At 38.9% G+C, this 21,699-nt stretch overlaps 1 protein-coding gene across 3 annotated transcripts in view; it reads left to right on the top strand.

Annotated features, from left to right (window-relative positions):
* Positions 1 to 1,701: 1,701 nt before the first annotated feature.
* MAPK10 (mitogen-activated protein kinase 10) overlaps positions 1,702 to 21,699 on the top strand; it is a 162,507-nt gene continuing 142,509 nt past the window's right edge. For all 3 annotated transcript variants that reach the window (XM_072622756.1, XM_072622755.1, XM_072622757.1), the window contains exons 1-2: positions 1,702 to 2,117; positions 12,460 to 12,575. The gene's annotated coding sequence lies outside the window, so the exon portion shown is untranslated. The remainder of the gene's footprint in view (positions 2,118 to 12,459; positions 12,576 to 21,699) is intronic.

A 21,699-nucleotide genomic window follows, 5' to 3' on the forward strand; every position in this document is an offset into this window, starting at 1 on the left:
TAGCTCCCTGGACGTGGAATCAGAAAGATCTAACTTCAAATCCAATCCCAGAAATTTATGGACTATGTAACCCTGGACAAGTTATGCTGCCTGCCTCAGTTTCCTCATCTGTAAAATGGATATTATAATAAAAGCATACAAATTTCTTTTCCCCCTTTTTTCTCCCACCCTACACTAGAGATGGCTACCATTAGACACAAATATATATGTTTTTATATATAATTATATATATTTATATATAATATATATTTATATATATAATATGTACACTTATGTATGCATACACACACAAACATATATATATATGTATACATACATAAATCATTCTGTATTTCTGTTTCTCTGGCTGCAGATAGCATCTTTTTTCACATGTCCTTTGTAGTTAATTTGGGTATTTATAATCTTTAAAATGACTCAATAATAAGTAAAATAAATATTGACAAATACCAAAAATTACATCAGCAGTAAAATAATAATAGCAGTGTCTCCCAGGAGTTGTTGTGAGGATAAACTGAGATAATATTTGTAAAGTGCTTGGCAACCCTTAAAAAGCTATAGAAATTCCATGATAGTTGTTGTTTCTTGTTAAATATAAATTCAGCTGCTAATATTGCAAGACAGAACCCTTTTCACTGGGATTAGAAGTGCTCTGGGCATTTCTCTTAAGACTTCAGCTGCAGAGCAGGTGCAGAACTGCATCAGCGCAGGAGTTTCCTCCCTCAGAGTTCCCTGCACCAATGAGATCAAAGATCCTGTCCTCTTGTCCACCCCCTCCCCCTCCTCCTCCCTTACCCCTCAAGAAAAGGAAAAGAAAAAAGGAGCCTGGACCACTGCTGCAGCCAGTCTGCTTTTCTGCTCCCCTAAAGGCCAGGACGCTAGCAGAACATTGACAAGGTGAACACCTTCTATTATTTATATATCAGAAGAGCCTCTGAAAACAAAATCAACATCCAGTAGCTCAAATGTCAGCAATTTTTGCCCATGCACTAATCTTAGAGTTTGAAAATAGGGAATAAAACCAATATATTTTTGAAAGAGTGATAAGAAACGGGGGGAAGGGGGCAGAAATTACACCCTTGTTCCAAGCTCCTACTTGAAGGATGACATCTGTGCTGGGGTTGTTAGAATCCTTTGCTTGGTGGCACCTTTTGGGAGAATACCTCTCTCCCTATACTTTGTGATCAGCTGGATGAGTAGAGGAACAAAGATGAAATATGGTTTTTAAATGGTGCGTTGGTCCTTTTCTGTTTATCCCTGAGGAGTGGAAAGGCAGTGCAAATCAAGAGTGGGGGAGGGAGGGAGGGAAGGAGGGAGGGGGAGAGAGAGAGAGAGAGAGAGAGAGAGAGAGAGAGAGAGAGAGAGAGAGAGAGAGCGCTGCATGGAGGGAGGCATATGACCAAACTGTGCAGAGCACAAAACCTGCTTTTAGAATTGTTAGTATTTTTTGCCACAGGAATTATGTCTTTGCATTTTGCCTGGGCTTTGGTCCATAGTGTCCACTAGAAAATACAGTAGCTGTAGCCATAGATCAGACTTCTGTTTCTTTCTCTGCCTCTCTCTCTCTCTTTCCCCCTCCCTTCCGCCCCCCAATCCCTCCTGAGACCTCTATGAGCTTTGACGTCACATGTGCTCCTTTCAGTTGCCATAGCAACCCCATTCCCCAAGCCTTCTGTCCCTTGCCTCTGGTAGGTTCCACAATGGTACAGGCAGCATCACGCTGCACAATGGTTTCCAGGCAGTGAAAGAGGGTGATTCAGCAAGCACTCTTCTTTTTTTTTCTCCCTCCTCCCTCCCTTTATTTTGATTTTAAGGGTGATACTTGCTGCAAGCTCATTTTTTCTTTTTCCTTTTTTTCTTTTTCTTTCTTTTCTTTTTTCTTTTTCTTTCTTGCGAATTGCTTTAAGCCCTCTTGACCTCCAATTTCTGGGGCCTGAAGAATTTCAAGATTGCATTTTCTGGAAATCACCTTTTTATCATTAATTCTAAACAATTCCCCCTCTCCCCCAAAGAAGCCCTTCCTCATTCCAATTTGGAATGGGGTTATGAGAAGCAAGTAGGGAGTCACTTGATGGTGCAAACAGTCCTGGACCAGGATCCTAATTCTCAGGCACGGCATGGTAGGTGACTGCTCATTTGGGGTCTTGATGGTTTGTTGTGGTTTTGTACCTTGTGTATATTTGTGTCGTTGCAGACTACAGTGATAACTGCTGATTGCTGTTGGTAGGGAGGTAGGTTGGAGAAGAAGCTGGGATGGGAGAAAACTGGGATAATGAGGTAAAACATTGGGGATGCAAGAAGACAGTAAGCTGGGACAATTTACGGTCAGAGGAGCATCTTTTCCTACACTTGGGTGTGTTTAAGTATTTCTCTTTGGGATAAGGAGAGAGGAGAATGGGAGGAGAAGCTGAAGGCCTGTCTGTGACAGGAAAGGAAGCAATCAGAGCTGAAATAGCTGGCGTATGGAAATGGTAGGGTGATGGTAGGTAGCCTTCTTTCTGAAATTGATACACATTTTTAGAAAATAAAACCATGGCTTTAAACAGTGTTTACCATATATTTACTGGAATGATGTAACTTAAATTCTTCCATATATACGCTGTATACACTAAGAAGATAAATATTAGCCATACAGAGAGATGCACAAGGATATTTACATTATTTCTATCATCTCTGTCTACCTATCCATCCCTCTAGCTAGTTCTAGCTCTCTTCAGTGCATTTCTCCCCAATTTTTCTCTGTCTCTCTCCTACTTTCTTGCTGGAAATTCATGATATTGTCCTTGTATAGAGATTCTGGGAGAGATTTGGGCAGGGGAAAAGAGAGAGATGGGAGACTCCATTAGGAGATCATCAATTTCAGGTGCACAGGTAAGGGATTCATCAAAGCAAATGATTTTTCAGTACACCAAGATGCGTTCTTCATCAAAAGGTTTCTTTAGGTATGTGCTAGAATAGTATGACCCTTAGAAGGCTCAGACTCTGTCAGAGAAGCAAAACAACCCCACTATCCACCCAAATGTACACTCAGCGGTGATGGAGATTGCAGTTTATTTGTCAGGATTCAATAGTTATTTGTGACTGCAGCAATATTTACATGCATACATACATACATACATATATATACGTATATACAAACACAAATATACATATCTTGAAAAACCTTTGGCCAATAAATGTTACAAAAATTAGAAAAGAATTTGATTTTTTAAAAGTTTCTCTTCCTTTCATTTCAAAAAGTGAGGGTTAGGATGTTTTCCTTTCCTCTCTTATAGATGTCTTCCTAGGTTTCTGTCATCTTGCTAGAGAGGTAGACTGTTTACAAGGACTTCCACAGCAGAGGCTCACTGTTTCTTTAATGCAGCCTTTCCTTCCTCTGGTTTGTTGACTCTAACTTTGAGGAAAACATTGCAAACAGGCAAAGGAAGGTAGTTTTGAAGGTCAGATTTCAACAAAATGGCCAAAGGGGAATGTTTGAAAGAAAATACACTAGATAGACATCGTCGATTCATGGTTCCATTTATCCTCTCCACATACAGGCACCTCTGTTGGTTACAGAACCCTGAGAATTATGGTAGAGGACTTATAACCAAACTTAACAGGATAAGAAAGGATTGTTCTGCCCAATATGCCTTGGGATGGTTTAAAGTGTTATAATTTCAACTCAGGGAAATTTATTTGAATTAAACAGGGGTTCTTAACCTGAGATATGAACTTGTACAAAAACTATTTTGATAACTATATTTAAGTATAATTGGTTTCCTCTTAATCACATGTTTTTTTATTTTATGCATTCAAAAAGATTATTCTTTGAAAGGGTGCCAGGGTTTCACCAGAATGCCTATCAGAGGAGTCTATGACATATACAAAGGTTAAGAGGCCCTGTTTTAGAGGGAAGATAAATGAGTGCACAGGCTTTGGTTTCACCTTTGGATGTTCAGGGACTTTGGGGGTCGTGTGCAGCAATTTTGGCTGTCTCTGGTATGCATCCTGTGCACTTAAATGATGTTTATATAACTGGCATAAATACTGACTGATTTCATCACACTGAGAAACTGAGCTTTTTTTTCCTGCTCCATAATGGGATTTGAGAAGCAGATGACAAAGGTGGTATGTGACCTCGGAAAGGTGCTGAAAAGCTGTCATGCTTTCTTAATATTACATCCCCCATCTTCTTGTTGCAGAACAAGTCTAACTGGCCAGTCTTCTTCTTGAAAAATTTTTTAGTCCACTCTAGGGGAAAAAAATCCCAGGGGGGAGCAAGAAAATGTTTATAATGGAAAATTCAGCTTCATCTCAGTTGGTGTATGTACTTGACACAGTGTTTCTGTTACTGAGAGGTGTACTTGCGTGTTGTCTGGAAGGTGATGTTTGTGAGCAGATCCGAGAGGGTTGAGTATATTTTCTCTGTCCTTGTCTGGCATGTCTGAAGTCATTATTATTTAATGGTTTTATAATGTGCTCAGTAATTTGCAGGGTTAAAAGAAACTGTTGGTTGATCAAGGATATACTGTAGTGTTCTGTGTGTATATATTTTAAATACAAGTAAACGCCATCAGATTTCTTAGGTCAGCATATCCATTAGAAACATAAGAAATAAGAACAATTTGGCTGTCTCTGCTAATTTAAATTTCATCTAAAGTTTAAAAGCATATATTGGCTTTGATATAAACTCAGTGAAGATTAATTTTGTGCTTTATAAGCTAATTCAAAAGCTTACCTTGACGATGGATAATAAAAGACAACTAAGGATATTTCTTGGTTAAGTGGGATCTTCCCCATCCTCCCTTTCTCTTCCTGTTCTGTCATTGGGTCACCTTTTCAGTTGAAGGACTTTCAGTAGAATAGCAAAAATGTGAAAATGGAATGATTTCTTACTTCTCTTTTTATTTTTTTATTTTTGCCATGTCATTAGAACACCAAGGAAAAATGAATGGACAGAGGTCATTGAACTAAATGAGAAAGAAACAAAAAAATGAACATCTCTTTTTATCTAGTATCACCATTCCCTCTTTGATAATTTCTCCTACTAAAACAAAAAAATAAAAAATTTCTCCTACTTTTATTTGGAAATGGAAATGGAAATAAGAAAGTAGTGTCTTCTGCCCTTAAATGGAAAAATGCATTTGCTGCAGTCTCCTCCATTACCCCTCTTTCAAACCATAGAGACATGCAAACATACACAACATTTTTTCCATATATACTTACTATAGTTCCATCTGTGTGAAAGGGAGAGGGGATATGATTTGTATCCTTCCTCTCGACTCTGTTGATATAGTCACAAAATTTAATCCCAGCCCTTCTGGGGTTACTTCCAATTTAACTTAGATAAATCTTGTATGTACACAGTTGTTTGCATGTTGTTTCCACCATTAGAATGTGATCTTGAGGGCACAAATTGCTTTGGCCTGTCTTTATGTCCTCTGCATGGCACATGATAGGTGTTAGTAGAATGTTTGCTGACTTGCAACAAGGTCTTACATTAGTTATGGCCATACCATGAAGGGTGAATCACTTTATGAAGTGTGGACCCCTTTCCCCCAACAGAATTTTAAAATGCAGGCTCATTGTAAAGCAAAAACTGAATACTCGTTTGAAGGACTTTAAATAGATATTCCCTAGAGAGAGATCACTAGTTCTGAAGCAGGCATTAGTCTTGCTTTTGGGGTGAGCAAGACTCTCCTCCCCACCCATTGGCCACGTAGCTTTTTAGCAGAGATTAGAGGCAAACAGTGTCCAGTAAGACTCAAGGACATCTGCGCGAGGAAGATGGGTATACAAAGAGGCAGAAGTAGCTTCAAGATTGGTGACCTCTGGCATCAGAGTAGATTACTGGCTATGGATGTACTCAAGAGAAAACTAGCCCTGAAGATTTTGATTGGAATTATTGAAAGCACCCTAGTGGGAACTCTTGGGTTATAGTAGTAGGATATAGTCCCCCAGGTTTCCACATGGGACGTAAGGCTACAGCTTCCTTTGGGAATTCAACCTTTCAGTGCAAGTATAGGTTGGGAGAATAGTCCCAGAGGGTCTACTATATATGGGACTTGGAATGGTTGAAGAAAAATTTTTGCAGAGGATCAGTCCAACTTTGGAGAAGATAGGCAAGGGAGAGATGTTTATTAGTCTTTGGAATATTTTTTTGGCATTATAAAGGTCTATGGTGAGTCACTAAGGCTGACACAGATGACAAGTTATGCTCCATGCTGATTTTTTTAAAAAGAAAATAACATTAAGTACTAGTGCTCCTAAACTTTGAGATATTTTTGAATCCATGTTTATTCCATATTCATAACAGGCAATGTGGTGCCATGAATAGGGAATTGGTATTGGAGTCAGGAAGACCTGCATTCAACCCATACTGGGCTGTGTGACCCTGCGCAAGCTGGTTAATGTCTTAGTAACTCTGTAAAACAAAGTATTAGGGCAGGTCCCGATCTACATTCAGAGAATTTGTATATGCCTATATTCTCTATACATATATATCTACATACATAGGTAACATTGACTACTGTGTCTCTTACTACCTGGAAGGTCAAGTGGATTAGATTTCATTCTTTCTCCAGGCTTCTCTGGTACCTATAAGGGAATTTTGGGGTATCTAGGTTAGCTTAGCAGCTTTCTGCCACGAGCTGCTAGATGCTGCAATGGCTAGAACGCTGGCCTTGAAGTCAAAAGACTTATCTTTCTGAGTTCAAATCTGGCCTCAAACACTTACTAGCTATGTGACTCTGGACAAGTCACTTAACCCTGTTTGCCTTAGTTTCCTCATGCGGAAAATGAGCTGGAGAAGGGAATAGCAAACCACTCCAGTATTTTTGCCAAGAAAATGCCAAATGGGGTCATGAAGAGTCGGATATGACTGAACACAGTAACAACTCTGTGCAAATGACTGTAGCACCCACCAAGGCTGTTCCCTCAGTTGTAGGCATTCTGGACATATTTCAAAGGCCCCTTAGGGTACCCCAATGGTAGGGGGACTGGACAAGCCTGGGGTATACATACATATACAAACTGCATATACTCATATGTATATAACATATACATATAAGTGTCTATATTTGCATAAGGAAATTCCAAGTCACTTGCAAAATATATTAATTTTGATCAAACCATAAGTTACTTGCTGTTTCTCTTTAAGGGATCAGTTTTTGATATAAAAGAACCACAAAACATTTGTCTGCTTTTTAATTGTTCTATTGCTGCAGTTTTGTAATTACTTTTGATGGTTGAGAGGTTGGTGATTATATCCACTTACATATGCCTTTCCTTCCACTGAGGCAGGTTTCAGGCCCTCTGCACCTTCTCTCTTAACAGTTGACCTGCCTCACTATTTAGAGCTAGTCAGAACCTTCCAAAATCCAGTGTTAGAATCTGTGGCATGATGAGAACCTGGAGTAGGGCTTGAGAAGAGGTACTGTTGTATGCCTTATATGGAGAGATGACCCATTAGAACAGTAGCAAGATGGAGCTCAAATGAGCTGATTTTGTTCAACTTCCCTCATTTTGAGGAAAAGAAGACAATGAGGTTTTCCAAGGTGAAATAAATGATGGCAGATAGGACTTGGGGCTTGGACCCAGGTCTTATGACTCTAAATCTAGTTCTCCCTCTTTAGTAGTCAAATGGAAAAGCAAGTTGACCTTTTAAAAGTAGGCCCTGGACATACAGAATTTATGAATTTAATTCTGTGAAGATTTTTGTGGTGTGACTCATACTGTGGATCTATAATATGTTGATGCGAGCTGTTGCCAGTCTTCTTATTTCATGGTTTCTCTGAGATTCAAGCCTTGAAAACTTTTAGAAATCATCCTTCTATCTATTCTTCTCTTAAGGATGAAAATGAAGGATTTGAACAGGAAAAAGACCATTAAGTCTCTTTAGAGGCATCCATGAAATAATCACTTATTTTAAAGCTACTTTGTGTATGGTTAAGGTTAAACCATTTGATCAGCTACTTTCCAGTGGTCTTATAGGAAAGTAAAGTATACCTTTCCAACTGTTTTATGGGAACTTCCTTCACTGAAAACAGCCTAGTGTTCTAACTTCCTACTCATGGAGTAGTTAATCTGTCAGTCAGTCAAGTATTTATTAAGTGATCATTTAATGTCAGGCATATTGCTAACAGACTCTGAACTCAACTCTTTTGAATTAAGTATATACTATCAGGTTGGAATCCCAGTGTGAGTTTGGCTACAACTCACTTTCAAGATTCTAGTGCATAATATCCTTAAGTGGATGACACTGTCCAGGGTGCTGGAATGATCCAGGGGGCTATAGTAGTCTTGGGTGCAATTGCGGGGCATTGAATAAAAATAAGGGCATGGTGGAAGCATAAGGAAAGAACAGAAGGAAATTTTGAAAAACCATTTGTACATGTTTCATTTGTTGTATAACAAAGTTAAGGTTACATTATTTTCCAAATAAACACACAAAAAGGCAGTTGTAACCTGTCAGTGGTAAGTCTGCTGACAGGTCTTAATAGGCAAGTGTTGCCAAGTGAGTGTGTTGTACATTGTTGGGAAGTCCAGCATGCATTGGTAAAAATATATGTTCGCAATGACTTGTTAACAATAAGATACTATACAGTTATACGAGGCGATATTGCATCATCAAAGTCTCAGTATATGGAAAAAACCACAACTTTACAATAAATTATGAAATTGAAGATACACATTTAAAAGATATTTTATATATTTTTTAAATGATGCAAATTTTTAAACCATTATAGGGTTAAAGAAAGTAGATTTTCAGAGGGGCACTGTCATTTTTTTTAAAGGAAGCAGCAGGCCAAATAAGTTTGGGAACCTCCGTTCTAGTGGTACCTTTGAAGGCATGTATCTTTCTAATGCTCTTAACTCAAACCCTTATTCTAATATGTTCTCTCTAATATTCACCTGTGGTTAACACTCCTATGTAATTTAACCAAATACCATCAATCAGCTTTTAAAAAGGGGTATTTATTGAGAAAAAAGTAAGAAAAGAATTACAAACATTTCTCCCCAACACTTGGTAACATATTCCCGTATCCCATGTTGGTCTCTGGGGAAAATGGAGTCAAATGTAAAAGTAGCTTCTATAAACATTGACCCTACCAGTTCACTTCTCCATGCAGTAGAGCCGATAGATGAGCTGTTTTTGCTTCCTCTTGGTTACCTTTAATACATTGTTATGCTGGGTCAAGCAGTTTATTTGGGACTTTCATCTCACAAGGTTTACTTGCCATCAGGAACTGACTGCTTCCAGCGCCCAGGTCTGATGGTTTACTCTCCTAGCCTTTTGAAGTCGCAGGCTTGTGAGTTAGTCTGACATTCTTTCACTTAAGAGGAGAGAAAGAATGCAGAGGATAAAAACAGAAGCTCATGTTCCTAGGCCACATGGTTTCCCAGGTGGGGACCCAGAGCTAGAGGCTCCTTCTTATCCAGAGGCTTATGTAACCCAGCAGGAAAAGAGGAAGAGAGAGCCTTGGTTGATTAGTGCCTTTCAAGTGCACACCCACTTCTTTCTCAGCAGACACTCGGTTCTTTCTCCATTTTCTTTGCTTCCCGGTGTGGTTAGCAGATAGGAAATTGTTGCTTCAGATGAGCTTCCTGCAAATGATCATAGCAGATGGGTTTGGCCAGTGAGTTTCCCATTACACAAATTAAAAAACCCCAAAGAAACAGACAAACAAAAAACCAGTCCCTGTCCTATAGTCGCTCCCATGCTAAAGAGAGAAACAGCTTGTGAATATCTAGGTATGTACAAGGTACACATGGTGCCTTGGATGGTAACCTCTGAGGGAAAGTTAGGAGACTCAGGAAAGGTCTCCTGTAGAGGGTGGGATTTGAGATGAATCTTGAAGAAAATCAGAGAAACTAAGAAGAGGTGAGATGACTCCCAAGATAGGGCTCTTTTCTAGTTAGGATTATCTAGGCCAGTGCAGAGGAAGGGAAATAGAAGATTACAGATCTTGTATGAATTCTAGTAAGGGAGGTCAGTGTGAGCAGTGAGGTATAAGAACACCTAAAGATCAGGAAGGATTCAGTGATGAAGAGTATCTTATATTTGATCCTTGGTACTTGGGACCACTGGAGTATATTGAATAGAAAAGTGACCTGGTCAGACCTGCTCTAGAGAATCATATATCTATGTACCTTGGAAGTCACTGAGTTAATCATCTTAAATCTTCTTATTTACAGGAAAGGAAACTGAGGCCCAGAGAGGTTTTATACACTTAGTAAGTGGCATAGCCAGAATTGAAACTCAGATCCTATAATCCCAAATTCAGCACCCTTTCTACCCACTCGTTTTAGGCTTGATACTGTGAATGCTCTGCAAATAATATTAAGTCAACTTTGTTTTGTTGTTGTTACCAACTGGAACTCATTTTTTTCCCTTTTACATTTACATTTTTTATTCATATGATCTGCCCATTATATATTTTTGGGTTTTAAAATAATGTCGATGTATTTGCAAGTTGGTATTTCTCCCCTTTATTCAAGTGTATGTTTTTGTATACATGTATTTATGTGTATTTGTATATATATCCATATGTTATGTATATATATTTGTATTTACATATGTACAAATGTATATATATATATAGTTAAAGAATGTTTTTATTTTTTTCACAGTTATATGAAAAAGTAATTTTTAACATTCATTAAAAAAAAATTTTTTGAGTTCTAAATTCCCTCCCTCCTTCCCACCCTCCCATACCTCTTCCTTGAGAATACAAGAGCTTTGGTATAGATTGTTTTTGCATATTTTTGAAAAATAATTTTTGTCTCCTTTGTGAATATCACTGTGCTAGAAGAATATGGGGGTAAAAGATAAAAACGTTATTTAGGAAACATAATTTAATTACATAGTTAAATGTTAATGCAAAATAATGATTAATATAGAAATATAGTAACGTGATATGACATAATATAAAATAAAATAATACTCTATTATTGTGTAATATAATGTACAATAAATAACTAAGTACCCAAATGACTGCTGTAAGAGATGAGGATTTAGGCAGAGATATTGACTGAAATAGATGCAGAGGGCTTCATAGTATAGTCGAGTCTTAAACTTCCCTCTAAAGCAGGGGTGTGGTGAGCCAACTATTAACCAGCTCTCAAGAGTTGATCGTTAAATTTTAAGTTGTGATCATTAACATCTCGTAAATTGGCAAATGCTACAAATCAGGGCTTGATTTATTGTTTGGCTAATTGTCTAGACTTAGGAAACTGATGGAGAAAATGTTAGCAGTGCTGATAAAATTTAAATGTGTGTCCTGTGTACATATTTTTCCTGAGAGCCTAAATGCTGTTGCAGCTCCGAAGGCCAGTCTTAGGCAGAGATGAGGGGACAGATAATCCTAACTGGAGAGGAATGAGCACATGGTGTAATTGCCGCTAACATGGAAATTGTATAGTGGAGGCCCATAAATACAGGGTCTTTTCAACTTCTCAGTAAATGTAACTTTTTATTTATATACCAGCATGTGACTGGCACAAGTATAAATTTTCTTGGGGACTAGAAATTGTATCATAGACTTAGAGCTAGAAGGGATCTCAGCGGCTATCTAGTTTTCATTTTACAGTTGGGGAAACTGAGGCCCAGGGAAGTTAATAGCCCAAGGATATATGGGCTATAAAAATCAGAGGTGGGGCTGTGAACACAGGTCCTCATGCTTTTTCCACTGTGATAACTCTGAAATGATGAGAGAATGAGAGAAAAATTAGACATTGTCACAAAGATGGAATTTAAATTTTACTCAGTTCTATTTTCTAATCCGTTTTATTTATTTGGGTTTCATCAGAGCCTCTGTAGGGAACTTGAAGTGGGGCCTTGGGAAAGAAAAGTCTCTTGGTTACTACTGTTAGCTTTGAGAAGCTGTTCAGAGGAGGCAAGGACCTGAGCATGAGTGGGAGTACAAATGAACACAAATAACTCTTTTCTGAATTAAATAAACTTAAAAAATTATTCCCATGTGCCTATATCTATCTGTCTATCTATCTACCTACCTACCTACCTATCTAATCTATCTATCCCCAATAGATACATATGTATATGTATTTATATATATGTGTGTGTGTGTGTGTGTGTGTGTACATATATATATATATATATATATATATATATATATATATATATATATATATATATATGTCTTAAAATGGATCACTCTTTAAATATTTGCCTGGCCAAAAAATTCCTAATATTTTCAAATGTCATTATCAGATCAAATAATATATCCGAAACACCTTACAAATGTAAAAGAGCCACCCAAATTTCAGCTCTTATCATATTATTTTGTGTGGGCTTCAATCTGAAACTAAAAAGTTCTCAGCTTTTCCCGCAGTGTAATTTCAAAGCATCCCATTTACTGACTTTAAATGTGTACTAGTGTTGCCATTTGGGCTCATTGCAACATCCTTGATTCCTGTTTAGGTGATGAAACTAAGCATGTGTATCTTTTTTATCTTTAGGGCTAGAGTTAGAAAGTCACATCAGCAGGACTGTCTCAGATCTCACTATGACACCTCATGCATGAAGCTGATCACTTATGACCATTTCCTATAGATGGCTAACAACGCAAGCAGTGGTGAGTTGCAGTGCTGACGAAATAAGTGGGTCCTAAAGAACATGAAATACCATTATGCATGCAATTGCTATATAGTTCGTATGTTTAGTCTGTGTTTCTGGGGAGTTCTTTTTTTCATGCTTTATATTGCACATTATGCTAATGCATTAAAAATCGAGATGGGTAATCGAATGACAAATTGTTTACATGGTGATGTACATACTATTGATAATATCCTGCTGGGGAGTCTCAATACTTGAATCACTGAATTCTAGTGGAATCATTAAATGACTAATTTTGGTTTCAGAGAGATACTTTCAAGTGGTAAAATAATAATTAGGTGCTAGTAGAACTGAGAAGCACTCCTGGTGGCTATTTTTTCTTTGTAATGTCCTTTTGATCCTATTTATATGTTAGTACTTAACGAAGATACGTCATATCACATTTTTAAATTCATTCTCTGTATACTTTAAAACTCTGTTTTTCTTTTAATCAAACCAAACACAAAAATGATCTGTCCAAATTCTTTTTCTTCTTTGAATAATTCAAATCATATTATGTTTTTTTTATTTTCTAAAAATGTCATCATACACACAAGCATGCTTTTAAAAACATTGAAATCTGTGATGTTTTCTAGTCAAACTGACTTTAGAAAAAATCTTTTGAAGGCAACCAGGTTAAGTGACTTGCCTAGGGTCCCATAGCTAGCTGACTCCAGGGCCAGTGCTCTATCCATTGTGCCATCTAGCACAAGATGGAATATAATGTGCAAAATTGTATCATTGTGAAATAGGCCAGGATGGTAAAGGCGGTAATCCTTCATATGGTGCAGTGGAAAGAGTCCTGAACTTAGGGTCACAGGGACCTGTGTTGAAAGCCCACATTAGCCACAGGCTGCGATCTTGGACACATTGGAGATCTCTGGACCTGAATTTCCTCACAAGTAGAATAAAGGGGTGGGAGGAACAACTCTATGATCCTCTGGTCTCCCTTGTAGAAAATACTGCTACTTGTCCTGGGAAAACCTCCAAACAGACAAAGTTTAGCCATATTATTGACTTGGACCACATCCCTGATTAATTCTGCTTGCAGTTATGTGGAAAAAAATGTGTTTTCATGACCATGATGCATGCTTTGGCTGTAGAACTTCCATAAGAGCTTGGTGCTGGCCTGTAGGTACAATGTGGGGATGTAGAAGCAGTTCTGGCCTTCAACAGGTTTCCAATTTAGGTGGGGAGACAAAAGAGCCCAGAGGAAGAAATTAGAAAGCATTTCAATATGGTAGTTATTGCTGAACTTGTAGCATTTCATGATTTTACAAGTTAAAGGGGCTTTAATTTGGCTAATGTTGGCACTGTTAGTGCTATATGGGGGACCTTGAGTTCCCAAAACCTTTGATAATGGAGTATAACCACTGTAAGGCCCTACCAAGATGGAAAGACTTTGAGCATGAAGCAAGTATGCTTGATGTAGGATTAGCAAGGCTAAATTTTGAGAGGTTTGTCACTAGGATGGCTACCTGATGATGAATATTCAAGTCATAGCTCCTCTCAATGACCTTTTATAAAGTCATATTCAGTGATATGGGACAGCTAGGTGGTGCAGTGGAGAGAGCACCAGTGCAGGAGTCAAGAGGACCTCAGTGCAAATCTCACCTCAGACACTTGACACTCACTAGTTGTGTGACCTTGGGCAAGTCACTTAACCCCAATTGCCTCATCCTGGATCATCTCCAGTCATCCTGATGAATATCTGGTCACTGGATTCAGATGGCTCTGGAGGAGAAGTGAGGCTGGTGACCTGCACAGCCCTACCCCACTCAAAAACAAAGTCAAGTGCAAGTCATGTCATTATTTCTCTGATGGCACGGTCTTTTTTGGCAACAAAGGATGAAATGCTTGTATTCATTGATATTCTCCTATTCAATGAGTATCAATACTGATGCAATCACAGATCATCAAAGTGGAAAGAGCCCTGGCTTTGGAGTTGAAGCACATAGTGTGACCTTAGTCAAGTCACTTAGACCCGCTACCTGGATCTTATTTTCCTAATCTGTAAAATGAAGAAGTTGGACTAGATTATCTGTAGATTCCAACTGGAAGTACCTTAGAGGTCACCCAAAGTCACTGTAGAGGTCAATACAAGCCCTTCATTTTACATATGGGAAAATTGAGATCTGGAGGGAGTGAGAAACTTGCCCAAGGTCGCACAGTGGCAGATATAGGATCTGCACCTTGATCCTTTGACCCCAGTTCCTATACTCTTTCCACTATGCTATGTAGCCTCTAAATCCATGACCCTATGACTAATTATTAGTTTTGCAGAAATACATGAAATCATTCTACTTCTCTGCTTTTCAGATTGAGAGAATAGAGCAAAACTTTATTTGATCATACTTTAGCACGTCTGGGATGAATGATTTGATTCTCTTTTCATTACTGAAGATAGCTTAGCAAATCCCTCTATATCTTAGCAAAAAATCCTTTGGCAAAAAAAAAATTCTTTGGCCAGTGCTCTACTGATGAGTTTCTCTGAACGTAGAAAGACTAATTGTCTAGTCAACAGATTCAAAGTGTATTCCTGGACCCATACTCAGTGGTTTTTCCAGTTTGGAAGGACTTGATAAAATGTTTAGTCTTCTGGAATAGCCTTCAGAAATTGGCAGGGGGGAGTCACCTCTAAATCATGATGAAGTATTGGAGTTGGACTTTAGTAGAATATTCAGTTAATATAACAATTTTTAAAAAAGGCTTAAATCCTATATTTTTACTAGTTAAGGGAAAAACAACAAGCAAGAAAAAAGAAAGGAAAAAAGAAATATTGGGGGAGGGAAAAGAGACCAAGTGATAGAGAGACAAAAAAAAATAGAGAGCAAGGTTAATAACTCAGAGTGAAGCAGACAAGCACTCACATACAAGCATCAAGTTAAATTAAGGGAGATGGGAAATTCATTGGATTTACACAAATGTAATCAGCAGTACATCAATGTAATCAGGTTCCTCATCTTTAAAATGAGCTTTAGAAGGAAAAGGAAACCACTACAGTATTTTTGCCAAGAAAATTCCACATGGGGTCATGAAGAGTGGGACTGAACCACACTCAGTGGTACACCGAATTTTCCTAGAGCTGCAAAAATATACCACTAGTATTTGTAGAAACTTTTAAGAACAACAATCTCACTTTTACTAATATTGGAGTTTTTTAATTTGGTGGTCAAGGCCTTGGTTTGTTGGGTCTCTGAAGACCTTCCCAAAGGCAGAGCCAAGATGGCATTGCTTCCAAGTAAGAAGCAGTGCAATGAGCCACAGTGAGTCCATGAACTCCTCCCAACATATCTAGAAAAGCACCAGACTGAATCTTACTGGGGAAATCCAGAAAAAAGTGGCAGTGAGTCCCTTCATCCAGCCTACCTCAGCATGAGGAGATAGACAAGGAGATCTGAGGATGCTGGGGATGGGTGTCTGGCTAGGAGCACACCAAGCACTCCAGTGTCCAGGTAAGAGAAGGCCCAAGAGCTAGAAGAGAGACTGGGAGTCTATCAAGTCACTGATACAGGGATAGATGCCAACACTGGTGTCCACTACCCAAATCTGGGTCACAGATCCACAGCAGAGTGAGAAAAGGACCTGTCCCCAGTGGTAAGCACTGTTCTTGATGGGAAAGCCCTAGCCAGAGTACTGAAAAAGGAGTCAGAAGCAGCAGCAGTTGAGCTCAAACCCTAGCCTCAAAGCAGGGTCTCCCTTCCAGCATGTAACCTAGCCTGCAAAGGAATAACCAAGGCAGGAAACCCAGACTGAAGGGAAACCTGTAATTCTGCAACTCTGAATCAACAGCTTTCCAGTTGTTTGATAGGGGAGTTTGCCAGTACTAGGTCCTTGCACAGATACAAACCATGGTCCAAATCTTACAAAACTCTGATGAATTGTGGGGCAGGCAGCAAAAAACTTTATCCTGGGTCAGATCACTTTGGGAATGCTGAAAGATTGCAGGTCCCCAGCCTCTCCCTGAGATCCTGGAATAACACAATATTCAGTACCCTAAAGAAGCATCAACAGGACTCGTTCAGGTCTTCCCTCCAGAAGTATAGCAGAATTCAACTCTAATGTCAAGTCTGAAATCAGGGAGTGAGCTGGAAGAATGAGCAAACAAGCAAAGAACCTCACTATAAAGAGCTATTATTATGACAGGGAGCCTGAACACATAAATGCCAAAGAGAATGAATGCACAACATCTACAAGAAATGTCTCAGAGAAAACTCAGGGTGAGCACAGACTCAACCAGAATCCTGGAAAAGAAGAAGCAAGAAAAAGAGTTTAAAATGTTTTTATAAATGGAATGAGAGTGCTTGAAGGAAAAAATGGGGGGAAAATGAGGGCTACAGAAGAAAGAACTTGAAAGGGAAGTAATAGCTTGGCTCAAGGGTTACAAATACTTGCCCAAGCAGCAAACACCCTGAAAATTCAAATGGACCAAATAGAAGCCAATGACTCCATGAGGCAAGAGGAAATATTATAGTCAAAAGGTTTAAAAAAATAGAAGAAAATGTAAGATTATCTCAAAAACAAAACAAAACAAACAACTGACATACGAAAGAGATTGCAGAGAAAAAAAATTAAGAACCATTGGACTATCTGAGTACCATGGCCAAAAAAAAGAGCCCAGACATTACATTTCAAGAAATCTTAAAAGAAACCTGCCTCAATTCTTGGAGCCAGATGGAAATAGAAAGAATCCAACAAAAAGCTCCAAAAAAATCCCAAAATGAAAACTTTCAGTGCCATGATAGCCAATATCTACAGCTTCTGGATCCAAGAAAAATACTGCAAGCAATGACAGAGAAAGAATTCAAGTACAGGGAAGCGAAAATCATGATGTGGAACCCGCTAAAGGATAAGAGAACATGGAAGGCAGTATTTCAGAAGGCAAAGGATATAAGCTTACAGATGAAAAAGAGTTTACCCAGCAAAGCTCAGAATGATACCACAGGGGGGAAAAAAAGGATATTTAATGAAATAGAGAACTTCCAAGCATTCTGAATGAAACATCCAAAGCTACGGTGAAATTCTGAAGTTCAAACACAGGAGTGAAGAGTCACGTAAGAAGGTAAACATGAATGAACACTAGTAAAAGACTAACTAAATAAGTGTGAACTACTAATTTTCAAGTATGGGGAGATGATACACATACCCCTTATGAATCCTATCATCATCAGAGTCCACAGAAAGAGTCTAATTAGACAAGACCTGGGCATGGTTTTGTTTTGTCTTGATGATCTTAAGAAAAGAATGAAAAGAGAGTAGAAAAGGAATATATTGAGGGGCAAGGAAAATGATGATTAGGAAATATTATCTCATATAATGAAAGTGTACCAGTAGAGATCTTATACAAGCAAAGTGGAGAGGGTGGGGAGAGTAACTGACACGAACTCAATTCTCATCTAAATTGGTCAGAAGAAAGGAGAATGTACATAGACACAGTAGGGTAGAGAAATACATTTCACTCAACATGGAAATAGGGAAAGGGAAGGATGGAAAAGGGGGAATTAGAGCAAGGGGAGGTTAAAGGAGAGAGCAGTCCTTAGCAAAGCAAACTAAGGATGTACAAAACTATTTCTCACTCTTTTTGAGGTGACAAAATGGGAATCTTAGGAGGTACCCCTAAATAAGTGAATTAAACAAGTTACAGTTTATAAATGTGATGAAATACTCCTGTGCTAAACTCTACTCAATGTAATGACCAACAAGAATTCGAGATGACTAATGGGGATATATGCTATCCATCTCCTGATAGAGAGGTGAAGAGTTCAGAAGGATGAAAGAAACAAAAAATTTTTAAACATGGCCAAAGTGGACATTTATTTTGATTGACTAGACATGTTTTGAAGGGGCTTGTTTTTCATGTGTTCTCATTTGGGGGAGTAGGGAAGATTGGTTTGAGTGGGAGGGTGAGAAGTTAGATTTTGGTTAATGACAGCAAATAATTTTTTTTTTAAAAAAGGACTTTTAAAACTGACTACAAATCAGTTGTAGCCCACCATTTCCTTTCTCCTCCTTTTCATCTTGGGTAACTAGGGGTATGACCATTAGTTACACTGAATATTCTCTAAGTTTCTCACTCACATCTTTTCCTGAGTGGTGAAACTATGTATTTTTGTGCTCAGATTTAGACTATTGTAGCTGGTCCACCAAACACACGATGACTTGGAGAGTACTAGGCCATCAGAGATCTTCTCCCTACTTCATGTTTCTTCAAGATACAGAGAAGGAACTGTAGGAAGATGGAAATATGTTAGCATCAAAAGGAGTCCGGATCTCACAAAACACTCCTATCAAAATCTAAAAATGTACCAGAATGAGCAATGATTCAGTCTGTCAGCTAGCATTTATATTTTAAATAATATTTTGCTTTTCCTGTTACATGTAAAGACAGCATTTAACATTCTTTTAAAAAAATTTGAGTTCCAAATTTTCCCTCCCACCCTCACTTCCCTTTTCCTGAGACAATATGCAATTTAATACACTATACATGTTCAATGATGCAAAACATATGATCGTATTAGTCATATTATAAAAGAAGACATGGACCTAGAGGAAAAAAAAACATGAAAAAAATATAGAAAGTGAAAAATAGTATGCATTCAGACTCCACCAGCTCTTTCTCTGGAGGTGAATAGTATTTTCATCATGAGTTCTTTGAGATTGTCTTGAATAATCGTTTTGCTGAGAATAGCCAAGTCATTCACAGCTGATCATTGTATGGTATTCCTGTTACTGTGTACAGTGTTCCGGTTCTGTATCAGTTCATTTTGCATCAATGCATATAAGTCTTTCCAGGCTTTTATGAAACCTGCTTGTTCATCATTTCTTGTGCTACTGTAATATTCCTTTACAATCATATACTACAACTTGTTCAGCCATTCCCTAATTGATGGGCATCCCCTCACTTTCCAATCCTTTGCCACTATAAAAAGAGGTACAAAATATTTTCATACTAATAGGTCCTCTCTCCCCACCATTTTTAAAAAATCTCTTTGGTATACAGATTTAGTTGTGGTATTGCTGGATCAAAGGATATGCACGTAGTTTCAAATTGTTCTCCAGAATGGTTGGATCAGTTCACAATTCCATTTAGTGTATTAGTGTCCCTATTTTCCCACATCCCCACACATTTGTCATTTTCCTTTTCTGTCATATTAACCAATCTGACAGTTGTGATGGGGTACCTCAGAATTGTTTTAATTTGCATTCCTCTAGTCAATAGATTAGATTGATTTAGAGAATTTTTTTCCAATTGATTATTGATAACTTTGAATTTTTCATTTGAAAACTGCCCAGTCATATCCTTTAGCTATTTATTGATTGGAGAATGATTTGGTTTTTCTTTTTTTTTAATAAATTTGAATGAGTTCTCTATATATTTGAGAAATGAGGCCTTTATCAGAGGAACTTGCCATTAATTTTCTCCCTCAATTTCCTGCTTCCTTCTAATCTTGATTGCATTGGTTTTGTTTGTGAAAACCTTTTAAATTTTAATATAATTAAGGCTATCTATTTTACATCTAGTAATGCTCTCTATCTCTTGTTTGGTCATAAATTCTTCCCTTCTCCTTAGATCAGGCAGGTAAAGTATTCCTTCCTCTCTAGTTCAAATCTGGCCTCAGATACTTACTAGCTGTGTGACCCTGGGCAAGTTGTTTAACCCTGTTTGCCTCAGTTTTCTTATCTGTAAAATGAGCTGGAGAAGGAAGTGGCAAACTCCTCCAGTATCTTTGCCAAGAAAACTTGAAATAGGGTCATGAAGAGTTGGACACAACTGAAAAACAACAATAACAATAACAGCGATGGCTCAAAACAAAAGATAAAGTCTTAGAATCAAGAAAAATCTGAGTATAATCTTAAAGGGGAAAAAAGGATTTTTAATGAAGTAGAGTACTTTCAAACATTCCTGATGAAAAACCCAGAACTGTGTAGAAATTTTGAAATTCAAACACAAATGGGGAGAAAAATAGAAAAGCTGAGGTAAAGACAGTTCCCTCAATGCAAAAGAAATATCTAGGGATAAATTATTTACATTCTAATAAAGGTAGGAGAAACAAATATGCTTTCTAATATTTTTATAGGTCATAGGGAAAATTTAGTTAGGTGCATCTAAGTCCTGGGAGGGAAGGAAGTCAGTGTGTTTGGTTTTGATGTTCTTAGGAAGAAGTAAATGAGAGAAAAAGGAGAAGAAAGGGGAAGAAACTTGCTAACTTACAAAATAGAAGGGCATGAGATGAAAAGTATACAAACACGAAGGAAGAGGAGCATAATGTGAATCCTATGAACTTCATTTTCATCTGAAGAGAGTAAGGTTGAATACCCACGCTCCATCCCCCTCCAACCTTCCAGAGTTTGGTGTAGAAATGTATTATCCTGGGGGGCAGAGCCAAGATGGCGGAGTAGAAAGATGCCCATACACATAGCTCCGAACCCACAACACATAGAACGGCTACAAGGAAGTAACTCACGGCGAACTCTGCACCCAGAGGCCATGGAACATTGGAGCGAGGGAGATTTCTGTTCCAGAGAGACCTGCAAACCTCTCGCGGGGGGTCTTTCACGCTGCGGACTGGGCGCTGGGACTGGGAGCTGAGTGCAGCCCTGCCGTGGCCACGGCACCGAGAGGAAAAGATCTGAGCGGGCTTCAGGGACGGGATCTCCAGCGGCCACACGGGTCCCTCCACCCACAGAGGGACCTACAAACCTCTCGCAAAAGGTCCGTCATGCTGCAGACGCGGAGCCCAGCCCAGCCCAGACCTGCTGCGGCCGCGGCACGGAGAGAAACAGATCCGACCAGGCTTCAGGGACGGGATCACCAGCGGCCGCACAAGTACCTCCACCCACAGGTGACGGGGGTCGGTGAGAGAGTCTCTGTGGCGGGTCGAGAGGGGAGTGGGGTGCCCCCATGATTCGGGCCCCCCGGGGAGGTAGAAGCTGAGAGGCGGCTGCAGACCAGGGCTCCCCAAGTGGGCGGGAGCCTGGATCCATTGTGGAAGGTCTGTGCATAAACCCCCTGAGGGAACTGAGCCTGAGAGGAGGCCCTGCCCCGACCTGACCACCTGAACTTAATCTCACACTGAATAGCAGCCCTGCCCCCACCAAAAGCC

The sequence above is a fragment of the Notamacropus eugenii genome, chromosome 7 (assembly GCF_028372415.1).
Source record: "Notamacropus eugenii isolate mMacEug1 chromosome 7, mMacEug1.pri_v2, whole genome shotgun sequence".
Taxonomy (NCBI): Eukaryota; Metazoa; Chordata; class Mammalia; order Diprotodontia; family Macropodidae; genus Notamacropus; species Notamacropus eugenii.